The sequence below is a fragment of the Macaca fascicularis genome, chromosome 6, assembly GCF_037993035.2.
Source record: "Macaca fascicularis isolate 582-1 chromosome 6, T2T-MFA8v1.1".
Lineage (NCBI taxonomy): Eukaryota > Metazoa > Chordata > Mammalia > Primates > Cercopithecidae > Macaca > Macaca fascicularis.
In genome coordinates this window covers 8,833,036-8,850,876 of record NC_088380.1, presented here as the reverse complement: position 1 = coordinate 8,850,876, position 17,841 = coordinate 8,833,036, and the positions used below count along the sequence as shown (strand labels likewise).

The window sequence follows — 17,841 nt, the reverse complement described above, 5'->3', positions numbered from 1 at the left end:
ATTGATTCCAGGTCTTTAAATAATAACTTAAATCTTGCAATAACTAGCCAATCAGAAAATCTTTGAATCCACATTTGACCTGTAAGTCCCTTGAGTCAAATTGTCCCATCTTTCCATACTGAACCCAAGTATACCTCACATGTATTGACTGATACCCTAGGTCTCCCTAAAACCTATGAAATCAAGCTGTAACTCCACTATCTTGGGCACATCTTCTCAGGACCTCTTGAGTCTCTGCCGTGGGTCATGGTTCTCACATTTGGCTCAGAATAAATCTCTTCAAATATTTTACAGAGCTTGACTTTTATTGTTAACAATATTATATGGAAGAAAAAGGTCAGCGAGTTTAAGAAAAAACAGGCATATAAAATCACATATATTCAATTCATTTCTTGTGGCAGTGAGAGGTTGTGCTTCCTTTTAGGTGTCCCAGAAAAAAAGAAAAAGAATAAATCTCACCACCAATTTCCAGTGAATGTCCACAATAAATCCTTATTCCAAGTTTGCCTTTTGAAAAATTAACTCCTTCTCTCTAAGATGCACTTGGCACTAAAGAAAGCCCATTCACTTTGAAGAATGTCAGGATACTGCTGGGCCCACTTGCAATGCCTAAGTACCTGTGCAACAAGACCTAACACAGGAATGCATCTGCTGTGACACTAGCTGTGTTTCCCCATAGCAGCAAGGAATGTGCTCTGTGTTTTTTTTTTTTTTTTTTTTTTTTAATACCCCCACTCTTATTGGGGTGGATCTACATGGCCTTAAGAATCCTGAAAGGAAAGCTCCATCCACAAGTTTGACAACCTGAAACTTGGCACTCAGATGAGGTACAACCTGGAAAGGCCCTGATAAAACCTGAAGAGCCCTCAACTACTCTGCCCAGACATTCACATATGGGCTCCCTGTACCAAGGCCTTTGGCTCAGTGGTCACTAAGCTGGGTTTGCAGTCAGCTCAAAGCCCTCCTTACAGTCTTATTCTACCAATTCTGTGGCTCTGGATCAGCCTCTCTACCTCCCCATACCACAGATTCCTCACCTTCAGTTGGGATCCCTTCAGAAAGTTATTGTGAGATTGCAGAAAATAATTCCTTAGAAGCTCATAGCATAGGGCCAATTGTCAAGTAATGTGAGTCATGATAGTTATTGCCAAGTCATTGTATGCACACAACACAACTTAGTGAAAAGAAAGAGCAAGAGGACTCCCTGAATGACTTCAAATCTAAGCTTTTACAACTTCTCAAATACTCCTTCTCTGTCTCTGAAGCAGAGGAAAGTGGTCATGAATACCCCTGATAATAATTATGTTACCTTCAGGCTGTACACATGGAACCTTTCATGCCAGATGTAGTCCATGACCTTAAAGGCAGAATGAAAGGACTCGGTATGCTTTCAGAATGGGCTACAGGCTTGTGTGTCTGCTAGCTCATGATGTCTCCAGAGGCCAGAATGAATCTTTGATTGACTCTTATAATAGATTGAGCCAAGACAATTTGTTGTGGGGGAGGAGACTAGCCCTGTGGTTTAAAGGTAGGGGGTAATTTATATCAGAAAGAACCTACAAATCCACTAGGCACAGTTGCTCACACCTGTAATACTAACACTTTGGGAGGCCGAGGCAGGTAGATCACTTGAGCTCAGGAGTTAGAGACCAGCCTGGACAACATAGCAAAACTCTGTCTCTATAAAAAATATAAACAAAAATTTTAGATGTGGTGGCATTCGCCTGTATTCCAAGCTACTTGGGAGGCTGAGGTGGGAGGAACTCGTGAGCCCAGGAGGTAGAGACTGCAGTGAGCCAAGATCACGTCACTTTACTCTAGACTGGGTGACAAAGTGAGACCCTATCTCAAACAAAACAAAACAAAACAAAAACCTACAAATCATGAAGGATTATGTTGGTTTGAGTCATTTTACAGTAGACTAAGTACTGCTTTCTATTTCTCTTCAGGTTTTCAATAGGTCATAACTACCATATTTGATAAGTATTCAGTGATTTTCAGAAAACTGGAAGTTATCTTCTACTTTGTATGATAACCATATATGCATATTCTCACTGTATGTAAATGAACCTACCTTTGCAAAAATTATAACAGTGAGAAAATTATGATGGTGAGCGATCTGACCTGACTGACTCCATTTTACCTTTAACCTCCAAGCTGCCCTAATTTTTTTCCTGGACGTAGGTCAAATTAACATTAGGAGGGATTTAGTTTATGGTTTAAACAAAGATGATAACAGCTCCTCCACAAAACCAATCCCCTCCTTGCCTAGGAACAAGACTGCCTTTGTAAAACTAACATATTATCCAAAAGATTAAAAATTATGGCTCAGGAGTCATATGCAGTCATAGGCCACAAGATCACTAACCTCCCCAATTGCTTCTGTTGATAACATTACTATCATAAAACCTAAGATTGCTATCTGAGATATTTTTCAGGCCCTGCATTCAAACAGATCAGTTGGTGCCATTTACATCAGTAAACTGGCTCATCTCGTCTTATGGCTTCTACCCAGGAACTGACTCAGCGCAAGAAAACAGCCTTGACTCTCTGTGATTTGTATCCCTAACCCAATCAATCAGCATTCCCTCTTACCAAGCCTGCTGCATGCCAAACTATCTTTAAAAAACCACAGCCTCCAAATTTTGGGGGAGGATGATTTGAGCATTAATACAGCTTAAGTCTGCTTAGCTGATTCTACACATATTAAACTCTTTTCTCTATTGCAATTCCCCTGTCTTGATAAATTGGCTTTATTTAGGCAGCAGGCAAAACGAACTCATTGGACAGTTATGTCATTTTACATGTGATTTTTAGCTATTGTCCTTATCTTTCTTTTATAAATGAACATGAGGAATAATAAAAGTTACTATTGCAGTAATTAGGGATCCAAAACTTTCCTTTCTGCTTTTCCCAGTTTTGTTGCAGGCTATTTCGTAGGAATTGTGTGAATTGTGTGTGTGGACATGGGAAATGAGGGGAGTAATATTGCTGATATGGAGAAAATATAATTAAAAGCAAAATTTCTTCCAATTCAGAAAAAACTCTATACAAATGTAGCAGAGAAAGAAAATGGTTTATTATTGATAAGCATTAAACCAGAATGTGATGCATATCAGAAGTAGTATACTGAGAGATGGCAAAGACAAAGAAATCTTACCGTTTTTATAGCTAAACAGACATAACTCATTACAAACATGTTTTCAAGATAAACAATAACCAATCCTCAAGGAGGAGGACTTGACACTACCATTTGTTACACTTAATTTATCCTAGATTCACCTGGTAATTGTGGTCACCATCTGTGTTAGCTAATTGGCTTTATTCAAAGGAAAAATAAACTATTCATATATTTATGACAGGAAGTAGTTATACAACTGGGAGCCAGGTGTCCACAGAAGTTAGGCTCCTACCCTCACACAGATAAATGGAGATAAGAGTGTTATCTTTGATAATTATATTTAAAAGGGATGGCTCCCAGTTTTTTGAGAGAGATGTTACTAGAATATAAAACTAACAAAAAGATTTATTTAGCTTGTAAAAAATTTACATGCATTTCAAAGAGACAGAGAAGGAACCTATAATCTTGAGTTTTCTAAAATGAATGCTCTAAGAAATAGAAGAAGGAGCTGTTTCTCCCTTTATGTTTTATAGGGAGAATTAATTAGCCCTCTTATGTTTAATTTGCATTTGCTCTTACATTGAGTGGTGGGGACAACAAAAGACAATGTCGAGTACTGAATTCAATTAAGTTCAATAAAGATATTTAAAAGTTAAATTGGAACTTAACCCTTTATTCATGTAATATGAAAGAAATCAAAATACTGTACCACAAAATATACTTTGTAGACATATTTTGAGATGAATGTTCAGAGAACCAGCCAACAGAAGTGGCCTTGCAAAGCTGTCTTTGGTGGGGGAGATTTGGCTCTGTGCAGAATCTGCAGTGATGCAGCCAGGCCTTTTCTTGTCTGGATGTAGGGAAGGTTAACTGACAGTCTGACACCTAGAAAGGTCTAAAAGACACACTTACCATCTATTTGGTCTAACAGCTGCAATCTGTGAGGTTTCATCTGCATAGCAAGACCACCTTGGCCAGCCACGCTTCCTCCTCTCCTTCTCCCAGAATCTGTTTACCATGATAATCTGTTTTACCATGATCCAAGTTCCCATTCTTTCTTCCTCATATGCATATTAATAAATCTGTATGTCATATTAATCTCCTTTTTGGAGTTGATTTTTCAAGCAAACCTTCAGAGGGCAAAGAGAAGCTTTCCCTTGACCCATGCAAATATATTTAAGATCAATCATTTGCTCCTGTAAGGGTTTTAAAAATAAACAGCATACAGTTCACTTGGTACAGGAGTCAAAAATAATTATAAGGGTAATTCAAGTGTAGAGTAGAACTTGAATAGGTCCAAGCCATTTTTGTGGGGACCATTCTTGAAGTCAGACAATAGTAGTACTTAATCAATGAGATATTATACTGCAAAAATCATTCTTAAACACTCATAAGCAATACCACTGTTAAATAGGCACAAAAAACATCTGGAACTAAAGCTCTAAATCATAAAGCCAAATTCTATGCTAAATTTCCAAGTTCAGGCAATGCATAAATATTTCTAAACAACAGAGAATTTAGAAAGGCAAATCCCGACTCTTCAGCTTTTATTGTGAATACTGATTTGCTCCTGGCCTTTTGAAATCTGTCACTAGAGAGTTATGATTAATTATTTAGAGGCCAAAAATGCCCTTTACCTGTTATCCTTATGAAATGGAAATTACGAAGTCAGAAAAAATAAGATAGTGATTAAAAATAAAGCAAAAAACCAATGGTTACTGTTATTAGTAATACCCTCAAAGTTAGAAAATCCAGGATGGGGGACTTTCTTAAAATTGAACATTCTTAATGCTGATACTTATGAAATTTTTTTTTTTTTTTGCTTCATGTGAAGAAATAATTTTTTAATCAATAGTACTTGCATGAAAGCAGCTTTGAGCTTTCACAAGAGAATGGAACTACTTCAAAGCAGGGCCTGCTGCTCAGAATATAATATTGTCTCATTAACATAAGGGTCCCTAGCTGAGCAGAGGCATTAGCCAAGGTCAAAAAAGAAGGGTGAGCATTCATTACCTTTTTTTATACTAAAATCTCATATTTAAGTCAATCTCTTAACAATCTTAACCTAAAATATAAACTCATAATCATCTATTCTTCAAAAGCCAAATAATGATCCTCTTCACTTTATCTTACCTGAGCCTGAACAAAAAGTCAATACTTTGTTTCTTCCAGAGAGTGATGAGGGCTCTCAGAAATCAGTGGGAGGTACTGAGGTTGCAGAGGGTCTGGGTGGAAGCAACACAGTGAAACTTTTTTGCTGTAATAAGGTTCTCTTTGGTTGTTTTTGCTGTTTATACTAAATCTAAATATAAGTAGTTAAGAAATTGTCATGAAATATACAGTTGACTCTTGAGCAATGCTGGGGTTAGAGACACTGGGCCCTCTTGCAGTCAAAAAGCCTCATATAACTTTTGATTCCCCGGTAACTTAACCTACTAATAGCCTACTGTTGACCGAAAGCCTTACTGATAACATAAATAGTTGAGTAACACATATTTTATGTTATTTATATATATATATATATATATATATATATATATATATATAATGTATTCTTACAATAAAGTAAGCTACAGAAGAGAAAATCTTATTACAAAAATAAGTTATAAAAATACATTTGTTATTCAGTAAGTGGAAGCGGATTATCATAAAGATCTTCATCCTTGTTGCCTTCGCATTGAGTAAGCCGAGGAGAAGGAAGACGAGGGGTTGGTTTTGTTGTCTCGGGGTGATAGAGGTGGAAGATAGGGAGGAAGTGGAAGAGTAGTCAGAAGAAACAGCCACACTTGGTGTAACTTTACAGACATACACCATAATTTCTATCTGAATTCCTGTCTTCTCATTTCTCTAAAAACGTTTTTATACAGTACGAATATTTCTTTATCATTTGTTTTAATCTTATTGCCTGTATCATAGAAGGGCCCTTGTCATAAAAGAAGTCAAAAGCATTCTTGAATAACTGGAACCCTCCTCCCAGAGTGTCTAAAGTCACCTTGTTTCCTGGCCCTGCATCTTCTATGACTTCTTCCTCATCATCTGGCACTGGTTTGAAAGCACTCATCTCCATCAAGTCACCTACTGTGAATTTCTCTGGTGTAGCATTTATTAGGTCCTGAATTAATCCAAGACCCATGTCTTGAAACCTTTTACCCCCACCTTTTTTTTTTTTTTTTTTTGCCATATGCACAACCTCTTTTACGATTTCGTTGATTGGCTCAGTCATAAATCCTGTGAAGCCATGCACTTCTAGACACAGAATTCTCCAGCAGGAATTTGTTGTTTCAGGCTTGATGGCTTTTCCATAACAATGATGGCATTGCCAATAATGTAGTCATTCCAAGCTCTCATGATGTTCTCTCTATCAGGGTTGCTTTCCATAGCATTGACACTTCCTTCCATAGAGTACCACATGTAATGAGCTTTAAGTGTCCTTATAGACCTACTAGAAGAAATACAAAAATTAGAAAACTTGGGAAAACCTAAGCTTGCCATCCATTATTTAAGATGCCTGAAAACCAACTGTTAGTTGCTCCCTTAAATGTATGATGTGCTTCTTTCTCTGGAGAGATTTCCTTAATGTACTTGGTGGCAATATTTAAGAAAACAGTAGTTAGCACTCAACTTTTAAGTTAAGCTTTCTGCACTAATAAAATCAGGTGACAGATAGGTAAAACATTCAGTTTTGTTCAAAACTAAACATAAGGAACATAATCCCAAACGTTGAGCATAAAAGAGATCTAAAGCTGCACTATGTTTCATTGTTTCTTTTGTATGTTTGTTTGATTTTGTCAAATCCATGTGTTATCATCTGCCTTTTGGAGAGTGGCTTCTACCTATCTAAATCCCCGGGAGGTTTAATTGGATACATTATTTAAGATTTTTCCCAATTTATGAATTAGCATTAAATTCCATGGAACTGGTAGCCCACTAGTGCCAACTGTTAGGCCCCTCTGAATAAAATGAACACTAATTTTTAAAAAGGTTAATTTTTTAAAAAGTCTTTGGTCAAGACAAAAGTCTTGAAAGCTGTCTACAGCTAGGATGCTGTCTGCTTCTGGGGATAAATGTTTCTATTTAGCTTTACCTTAAAGTCTCCAACAGGTGTGCAGTTCCAAACGTTTGAAGGGGCACTTTTGAATTGTGAAATGTGGACCCAAGTTTCGAGGCCCTGAAGCTTTACTGTAGTGTGGCTGGTGAGATGACTTGATATGTGTGAAAGGAAACTAAATCTTGAGGCCACCAAATTACTAAGCTAAAGAGAAAAGTCAAACTGGGAACTGTTAGGGCCAACCTGTCTCCCATTCTATTCAAAGTCACCCCTCTGCTTACTGAGATAAATACATATCTGATTGTCTCCATTGGAGAGGCTAATCAGAAACTCAAGGATACAACCATTTGTCTCTTATCTACCTATGACCTAGAAGCCCTCTCCTCACTTCAAGTGTTCCTGCCTTTGCTTCGAGTCATCTCGCCTTTCCAGACCAAACCAATGTTCATCTTGTATATGTTGATTGATGTCTCTTGTCCCCCTAGAATGTATAAAACTAAACTGTGCTCTGATCACCTTGGACACATGTCATCAGGACCTCCTGAAGCTGTGTCATGGGCGTGCATTCTCGGCCTTGGCAAAATAAACTTTCTAAATTAACCAAGGCCTGTCTCAGATTTTGGGGTTCACATATGGTTCTTTCCAAGGAGGATCAATGGTGGTCTTCCTCGAATGTCATTTCCAGAAGACCCAATCTCTAATTTCTAGACCATAAAATATTTGATTTTCCTCAGTTGGTGGATCAGGAAAAGCATCCTTTATCTGGTGAAAATACACTTTGACATAATGCATTAAAACCTTAGAGTATGTAGTCATATCAGAGTTTACAAGAGTGAGAGATGCAGGAGGTTCCACTATTAGGGACATAGGCCTTCCAGTAACTATTTCGTGACGGGTAAACTTAATGCTTTTCAAAGACAATGGATCTGATTGCCAATAAAGCCAGTAGTAGTACCTTGGGCCATGGCAACCCAATTGACTCAGTTAATTTTGCCAATTTCAGTTGTAAAAAACTATTTGTTCTTTCAGCCATTCCAAAAATTGAAATTAATAAGGACAGTGGTAATGTCACTGTGTCCCTAACATTTTATTTAACTTCTTTATAACTTGCCCAGTAAAATAAGTTTCACTGTTGCTGGAGATTTTTCCAGGGATGTCCCATGAAAGAAACACATTTTCTAATGATTGTTTAGCTATTGTCACAATGTCAGTTTTCCTTCATGAAAGAGCCTCTACCCAACTAGATAACATGAAAAATATTACAAAAACATACTAATACTCCACTGAGGGTCATGTCTAAATGAAGTCCATCTATAAATGTTCAAATCAGGTAGTGGAAATATACTACCTAAGGTTTTTATTATTTTCCAGGGATTATAAATTTGAAAAACCAAACATTGATTATAAACTGTTTTAGTAATTTTGGAAGTCACCACACCAAAATTTTTTCATAATTTGAATCTTTTATCTGTTCTGTGATGATTTTTGGAGTGCAGAACTTTTAACAATGGAAGCTTCAAAGACTGAAGAAAGGCCATACAACCATCCAGACCCTTTGTGGGTCCACATCTAACATTGAATTTATATCCTGTCAGATACCTATTTTGTTCTTTTTTTAAAAATCAGGGTCATTGCACGGTTTATTAAATAAGTCATCATAAGAGAGTTGACTTGGATCAATCTGATGGAGTTCATTCAAATTGCATACTCTAGCAATTTCAACACTAGCTCATTTAACACAAAAATCTTCTAAGGCATTCCCTTGATATTCTGGTTCAGTTCTACACATGTGAGCTTCAATCTTAACAACATCAATCTGTAATTGTAACACGATAGCTGTAACATCTGTTTTACAGCTATCCTGTGGTAGTAGTAGAGGTGATAAACCCCCATTGTTTGCATAACATGCCAAAATCATGTAAGATCCAGGAAGCATATTTGCTGTCTGTATAAACATATACTGACTTGTTCTTAGCTGTATGACAAGCTTGGGTGAGAGCAATAAGCTTCACAGGTTGAGATGGCTTAAGTTAGGTAAGAGTTTCCTTGTCTATTAACTCATTGTTGGTGGTAACATCATACCTCAACTGATATTTTTCTTCTGAGTTTTTGGCATAGAACCCATCAACAAAAAGTATTAATTTAGGATTATACAGTGGAGCAGCTCATAAATCTACTGGAGGGGACACTATTTCTGATATTACATTTATACAAATGTGGTCTTCACATGATCAGGCAGAGGGAATAGAGCAACAGGCTTCGGTGGGTTTCAGCATTTTTGATGAAAGGTTAGGAGACAAGAGAAGAATTTCCTAAGATGTTAGTCTACTTGGTAAAAAATGCTGAGTCTGGCTGGAATTTAATAGACTTTCCACCTTATGGGGCAAATTAAGTTCATTTCTTAAAGCCAGGCAATTGCTTCTATCAAGTAGTTGCTGCTGCTCCTGCTTTTAAACAATTAGGATATGCTTCAGTTATTGGTTCTAATTGCAGGCTATATTATGCCATGGCCCTGTTTCCCCCATGTTCTTGGGTAAGAAATCCTAGTACCCGATCATTACATTCATGAAGGGAACAAGGTAAAGATGTACTGTAACTTGGAATTTCTAAAGCTAAGGGCGGTTTTAAGGCCAATTTCATTTGGTTAAAAGTTGGTGCATGACTGTCTTTCCAAGGTTAAGACCCTGGTACTATGTTCTAGTGAGTTCATAGAATGGTGAGGCCATAAAGGAAAAATTCAGGACTCAGTATCTGTAATATTCTATAAGCGTAAGAAAAGCCCTTGTGTTGGGTTGCAGGGCAAGGAAAACTTTAGGTAGTCTGTATTATTTCAGGTGAGAAGGAAATCCCTTCAACGGTCAAATTGTGTCAAAAACAGTCGACTTTTTCTCTTGAAAACTAAAGTTTTACGGTCAAAGTCTTGTGACCTTTACATGCAACTTGCTATAAAAGGTAAATTGAGTAAATTTCAGAGCACTCTTTAGTGGCAGAGTGCATAACTACAGGTCATCTATATATTGAATATGAGTAGAATTTCCAGCACTCTATAGGGTTAAGTCCTGATGCAATGCCTGGGAAAACTACATTAATCCTTGTGGCATTACTATCCAGGTGTACTGCTGATTTTTCCAAGTAAAGCAAATAAGTATTAACTCTAATTATGAACTGGAATGCTAAAAAAAGGCTGAGCAGAGGTTTGCTACTGAATCAGTGGGCATATTAGACACTAAGATATCAGTATCTGGGACTCAGGAAACCTTGGTATTACAATTTTATTAATCGCCTGTAAATCTTGAGTAAATCTCTAAGCTTGTCCATCTGGTTTGTTAACTGGTAGGATTTGAGTGTTACAAAGACTGGTACACAGAATTATAAGTGCTTGTTTAATTGACTCTTCTACCACTGGTGAGAGCATTTGAACTAATTTGAGTTTTAGTGGATACTGAGGTAATTTAGGCAAGGATTTGGAACGATCTATTTGGACTTTTACAAGTTCCACACTTTTAATTCTTTCTATATTGGTTAAGGAAGAGGCCCACAAACCTTCAGGTATTTTAGAAAGGACACAGGTTTATAGGCCTGACTTTTGATCTTACCAATTTCTGCCGGTAGAGAGCATAACCGTTCTCATTGAGGAGAGTCAAAAACGCTAAGATTACTTCTCCCTCATAGAAGAATTTCATATGCCCTGTTAGCAATGAAAATGATTCTCACCCTAGCAAATTTACTGGGGCAGTATCACATAGCAGAAAGGTACATTTTTCTGAAAATATCTGCAAAGTAAATTGGATTTGTTCAGATATGGAAGCCTCCTGAACTTGATTTAAAAGCCCCACCACAGAAATGACCTTTTTATTCAGAGGGATTTGTTGACGATTTAAGTGGAGTTTATGGTAGATAATGTGGCTCTCATATCCACCAGTATTGTACAGGATTGCTCATTTATTTTGACTCTGTTTCTTCAGGTTTACTTAAGGATATTGTGGAGCAGAATGGACACTAAGTTGGGGACAGGGCAAGGGCAATTTACAGGAGAATCCCTTAAGGCCTCCACAATGTCCATTATCACCACAGGGCTAAGATCTCTTAGGCTGCCTCTCAGGGAGAAACAGTCTGGACTAAAGGGAGGAGATTTATGAGTGGACTGATATAAACCTGAACAATCTCTTTTCCAGTGTCTTTGTTATTTGCAATAAAGGCAGATATCCTGGAGTACAGAATCTCTTATTCTCTACCTCCTGATTGTGATTTAAAATAAAAACAAGAAAGCCCCTTTGGTCTTGGACTCCATAACCATTGTAACAGGACAGACATAAGCTTGTAACACTTCTGGGGTTTTGTTCTTGCTCTGATGTCCTCTCAAAATGTTCAGCTAAGGCTATCAATTGAGTCACATCTGTCACTACCCATCTAAGTTTATGTTTTTAAATTAAACTGTTGAGTTAAGGACAGAATCTATTTATAAACAGATTAATTAATCCCATTTCAGTACCTGCAGAAAAGACTGCTTACTGTATGTTGAGCCCAGAACGTTTCAAATACAGTATTTCTGAGTTCTGTAATCTAAAACTGGGTCAACTTATTGTTTTTGTTTTTGTTTTTTGGTCTGCAAAATTGAATGATGAACCAATTATTTTCCTGTGAAACATATGTAGAAATTGAATCTAAAGGGTTTTCAGCAATTTTCATAGCTCGGTTTGGTCCTTCTCATAAGGGGGTGTGGGAAGATCTTTAATATCCTCCTTAGGTCTGTCCCAATCAGAGGCTGTCATCCATTTCTGAGTTTTGCTAAGTCCCGATGTCATGGGAATAAATCAGTAAAGGTCAGAAAGCCGTGGATCGTAAGCTCCTATGATGACTCTAAATTCCTCAATATATTTTTGAGGATGTTCCCTTGAATCAAGGAAGTTCTTTACAATGACTCTATGTTCAGTTTTAGACCACATAGTAAAAGGTGGTAACAGCCCGAAGGCCTGGCTGATCAGAAGGTCTTACTTTGTAAGGCATCTGTCTAACTTCTCTGTTCTCATCATCATCAAGGTGAAAAGGTCATTTAGAAAAAGGTTAGTGGACTCAGAGAATTTAGGTAGAGATGGATAAAGAGAAGGAATAGTTGGGGTTAGTTCAATCAAGAGTACAATCCTCTTCTATTACGTCCTTAGTCTGTGGCTTAAACTTGTTTGCTTTTTTTGCAATAGCAATTTTTCATTCATTTAATCTTTTAGATGCCTTCACATGCCAATTAAAGAATACATGAAATTGTTTTTTGCAGGCTTTTTGGTCACCCCTTTTATAATATGCCTTTAAATACACAACTTTGTTCAAATTAAAACTTCCAGCCAGGTGTGGTGGCTCATCCCTGTAATCCCAGCACTTTGGGAGGCTGAGTCGGGCAGATAACTTGAGGTCAGGAGTTTGAGACCAGCCTGGCCAACATGGTAAAACTTCGTCTGTACTAAATAGACAAAAAGTATTCAGGTGTGGTGCCTGGCTCCTGTAATCCCAGATACTCGGGAGGCTGAGGCAGGAGAATCACTTGAACCCGGGAGGCGGAGTTTGCAGTGAGCCAAGATAGCACCATTGCACTCCAGCCTGGGCAACAGAGCAAGATTGTCTTGGGAAAAAAAACCAAAAAAACAAAAAAACTTCCCTATTGTGGCCATCTTAACTCTACATTGTATTTAGTAAGGTTAGCCCATCTCTTAAAAATGACACACATTCTTGGGTTCCTGATTTTACACATAAAATTAGCTAGAATCGTCAGGCACGGTTGCTCACGCCTGTAATCCCAGCATTTGGGAGGCTGAGGTGGGCGGATCACAAGGTCAGGAGATCGAGACCATCCTGGTTAACATGGTGAAACCCCGTCTCTACCAAAAATACAAAAAATTAGCTGGGCGTGGTGGTGGGCGCCTGTAGGCCCAGCTACTCGGGAGGCTGAGGAAGGAGAATGGTGTGAACCTGGGAGGCGGAGCTTGCAGTGAGCAGAGATCGCACCACTGCACTCCAGCCTGGGCGACAGAGTGTGACTCCATCTCAAAAAAAAAGAAAAAAAAATTAGCTGGAATACCAGAAGCTATAGTTCCAAACTCCTTTGATTGAGACAAACTCATTATCACAAAGGTCACTATCTGAAGTTCCAGGCCTCTAAACCTGAACTAGTTAACTATCAAATCCAATCTGATCCTCCAGTTCATTCCAGATAAATATTGCTTAAAAAATTGCTCAGAATACAAACTGGTAGAGCTCAGAATCCACAATAATACTTGTCCATGAACTCCAGTTACAAACAAGAGAGTAAGGAGCACAGTGGGTTCCACAGTACCTTGCGTCCTGGTCACCTGGTAGTCCTGAGGTTCACTGGAGTTTCACTTTGGATTCTCACTTTTGACACCAGATCTGTTAAATCAAATAAACCAAAACAAACCTTTAAACAAATTAAATTTAATATGATATAACAGAATCTAATTAAGCAAGAAAAAAATGATTCTTGAATCGGGCAGTTCCCAGCATCAGAACACATTCAAAGAGACTCCAGGGCTGCTGCATGGTTGGATAAAACTTATGGACAGAAAAAGCAAAGTGACATACAGAAAATGGAAGTAACCTCCAGAAACAATTGGATTAGTTACAACTCACCTTTAGCCTTATTTCAACAATAAACAGTTGGTTGCCTCTGAGTGGATGAAGTCTGGTTGCTGGGTTTGGCTGAAACTCAGCTATTTCACAAAAGCACACACCTAAATTAGGTTTTCAGTTTGCATATATTGCAGTTTGTACAGGATAACTAAAGAATGTGATATGCTTAGGCTTTGTGTCCCCACCCAAATCTCATCTTGAATTATAGTTCCCATAATCCCCACGTTGTGGGAAGAACCCAGTGAGAGGTAATTGAATCATAGAGGAGGTTTCTGCCATGCTATTCTCATGATAGTAAGTTCTCAAGAGACCTGATAGTTTTACAAGGGACTTCCCCTTTCACTCGGCTCTTCTCTTCTCCATTCTGCCACCATGTGAAGAAGGATGTGTTTGCTTCCCCTTTCACCATGATTGTAAGTTTCCTGAGGCCTCCCCAGCCCTGGGGAACTGTGAGTCAATTAAACCTCTTTCATTTATAAATTACCCATTCTCTGGTATTTCTTCATAGCAGCGGGAGAAGGAGCTAATACAGAATGCAAGTATGAAGTCTTTATCAGGCCAAATTTTAGTTTGATTTAACAAATATTATATAGCAAAGGATGCTCTTTTAAAAAATTAAGGTACATTTTAAAGTAATTTTTTAATATTCATTTCTCTGTGAAGAATCAATACAGATTAATTAGCCTTGAGCAAACAAAATGCTTCCATGCCTATGTGCCAAAATAAGTAAAGACCAGAGGGATAGTACTTCTGCTATACTACATTCTGTTAATTCTTCTGAACAGGTGTTTAAACACTGATTTGCCCCAACATACCTGAAAAAAAGGTAATGATTATTAGTTAGAAGACATACAAAATGTTTTTGAATGTGTCTATTTACTCAGAGTAATTTTTGTAACTTTTAAAATTTGTGTTTAATTGGATTATTTTCACAAACTGGACATAACTTATTTTCTATATTAAATTTTTCTAAAAATGAATAACCATATTTAAATGTCCTTATCAACATGTGTAGAACAGTATAATTGCTTAATAAAGTTTGAGGCCTATAATAACAGCTGGGGGAGTAAAGGTCTTGTGGAACATCTCCCTCCGTCCCTCCCTCCCTCCCTCCCTTCCTTTCTTTTTCTTTTTTGAGACAGAGTCTCTCCCGTTGCCTAGGCGGGAGTGCAATGGCATGATCTTGGCTCACTGCAACCACCCAGGTTCAAGTGACTCTGGTGCCTCAGTCTCCCAAGTAGCTGGGATTATGGGTGCACACCACCACGCCTGGCTAATTTTTTGTATCTTTAGTAAAAATGGGGTTTCACCATGTTGGCCAGGCTGGTCTCAAACTCCTGACCTCGTGATCTGCCCACCTCGGCTTCCCAAAATGCTGTTATTACAAGTGTGAGCCACTACGCCCGGCCAACATCTTTCTTAAGTGTGTGTGCAGAGAATGTTAGACTCACAAGTCTTAGCTCTAGATTTGTCTAGAAATATAAAACAGAGACCCAATAAATATTGCAAAAATGCAAGTCTCCAGTGCTAAAAGTCTCAATACATTACTCAAATTTTTTATTTTTTCTGGCTATTTTGTTGTTCATTAGCATTTCTTTCTACTAATAAAATGGTAAAGAAAAAGTGAAATTCTACTGATTTTTTCCTACCCTTACAGCTTTAGTAAAGTATTATTTTGAGTCACTATAATCACAGAATAGACCAAAATGAATTTAAAAAATTCTGCTCAGATAACTTCTCTTAATTACAGCTTTACATTTTGTTTATTTGTTGGAATTGAAAGCGGGTTTATCTGGCCAAAATCCAGATGACTTGAATCTTCTTTTCTACTTCTGTTTCTCAGCCTTGATGTTCCCTCACCCAAAAATAACCCATGTTATTGGTTTCTTGTGTATCCTTCAGATACCCTCAAACAATTTTTGGAAGAAGGTGGGTATAAACAGAAAAATTAAATCACTGTGTGAGGCAGCATCGTATTGGGAAAAAGCTGGTCCTTGTGTTAGCAGTGCTGGAAGAGGGGCTAGAGAGTATTTGATTTAACTTCTTCATCTCACAAATGAGAAAATTGAAGACTAGAGAGAATACAAAGCTCTCATCCAATGTGGCAGAAGGCGAGGGCACTGCAGAGTCAGGATTCAAATAGAGATTGTGTGATTTCAAGTACTCTTTCCACTACACAAAACTAAATTAAATCACATTTTTCTTAACTGTCAAAGATTTATATGTTAATTTTGTGTTCAATCTAGAATAATACTGGTGATGATAATGATGATGATAAAAAGAACATACCCAAAAATGTAAACATGGATGAGAAAGAAATCTTTAGAAAAAAAAATCTTAGGTAAGGAAAAGAAAAAAACAAGTGTGATATTGCAAAACTCACTGAGAAAGTAACTGGCAGAAATTAAAGAATGTTAGAGAAAATGATATGGTTTTAAGGAAATATAGAAAAAAACATTCTTTATGCAGAAAGCATTGCATGTGGTAAAAAGAATACCAATATCCTTCCCGAATTGAATCCTCTGGACCACAGAAGCAACACAAGGAAGAAAAGCTGCTGGAAGAATGGCTTTTTCCAAGCCTCGTGTTCTGTATAAAGACCTAAAAAGCAATGCTTCCTGGCCTTCTTTCTCCTACCACCATGTTTCTTGTAACCTTGGCAGCTTCATTTGACAAATTCTTTCAGGCAGACATTTTCTGTCCATCTATCCTAAGAGTGATGGAAATAAGTACTAAAAGACTGTTCTCCCTTCAGAACAAAAACCTCTCTCAGGCAAGTCTCATTTTAATTTCACATTCTACAGTACACCCACGTGACAAATATGCCAGCCTTTGCTAAGACCCATGGAGAGTCGACATGAGCAGTGAAAGAGAAACATCCTCCAAAAGGGGCAGCCTTTTAATGACGACTGTACAATCAGAACCCTGGCTCGGAATGAGCAGAAATAGCCACAGCTGAAGGGTCTTTGTAGCAACCGCTTCATAGGGTAATTGTGAGGAATAAATGATACATTATTTTTTTAAAAACATTGTTTAGCAGGGGACCTGGAACATGAATAAAAATTTGTGTGAATGTGCTTTTGTCCCCCTCAGCATTAGTTTCATATTTTGAATCAAATGGTGTGGAGAGTGCTTCAAGCACACCTCAGACTTTTCCTGCCAAAAGCCGTGGTAGCTTTCAAAGCCCCATGCACTGACAGTGCACTGAAGGAAAGCTGTGTGCGATAGCCAGCTGTATAAAAAATGGTGGCTAATTAGAATATATGGTAGTAGTCTAGGCAATGAAAGTTCAAAAAATATCTGTAATTATGTAATCATATTCGCTGCGAGGAAGCACTCAGTACAACTCAGAGTATCTCTACAATCCTCTTATGATCTTGACAACCTTACTCCCTTACTCTAATGCAATCTCTTAAATTATTGACTTATTCCTGCTGGAAACCAAAGAATGACAGGCTACCCAGGGGAAGACTGGTTTCACCAATATGCCAAAGACAAAGGACATCCAGTACTTCCTAATATGGGTAGACACCTTCACTAACTAGGTAGGAGCCTTTCTATGTCAGAGAAAGCTTCTGAGGTAATAAAAGTATGAATTAATGAAATAATTTCTCACTTTAGACTCCCTGAGTACTTCCAGAGTGATAATGGCCCCTTGTTCAAGGTGGCTGTCACCCAGGGTGTCTCAAATGCACTATGCACACAATATCATCTTTATTGTGATTGGAGACCACAGTCCTCAGGAGAGGGAGGAAAGACAAATGATATTATCAAAAGACACCTCAGAAAAGTGTCTCAAGAGACTCATCTTCCCTGGATTACTCTTCTTCCCATAGCCCTACTATGTGTTAGAAACACCCCTTTGAAGCTGGGTTTAAGTCTCTTTGAAATGATGTATGGATGGTCTTTTCCCGCTAATGATTTCTTGCTAGACCAGGAAACCTCTGATTTAATTAAACATGTAACTATGTTGGCCCATTTACAACAGGAACTGAAACAATTGTTGGAGGCCTAACCCTGTGAACTAGGGCCA

The 17,841-nt window shown here is 37.9% G+C and overlaps 1 long non-coding RNA gene across 1 annotated transcript in view; it reads right to left on the bottom strand.

Moving 5' to 3' along the window:
* Nucleotides 1–5,722: 5,722 nt before the first annotated feature.
* LOC107129908 (uncharacterized) overlaps nucleotides 5,723–17,841 on the bottom strand; it is a 32,126-nt gene continuing 20,007 nt past the window's right edge. Inside the window, exons 2-3 of the long non-coding RNA XR_006698644.3 lie at nucleotides 13,495–13,568; nucleotides 5,723–6,560 (exon numbers count right to left, since the gene is read on the bottom strand). This is a non-coding gene — a long non-coding RNA (uncharacterized lncRNA). The remainder of the gene's footprint in view (nucleotides 6,561–13,494; nucleotides 13,569–17,841) is intronic.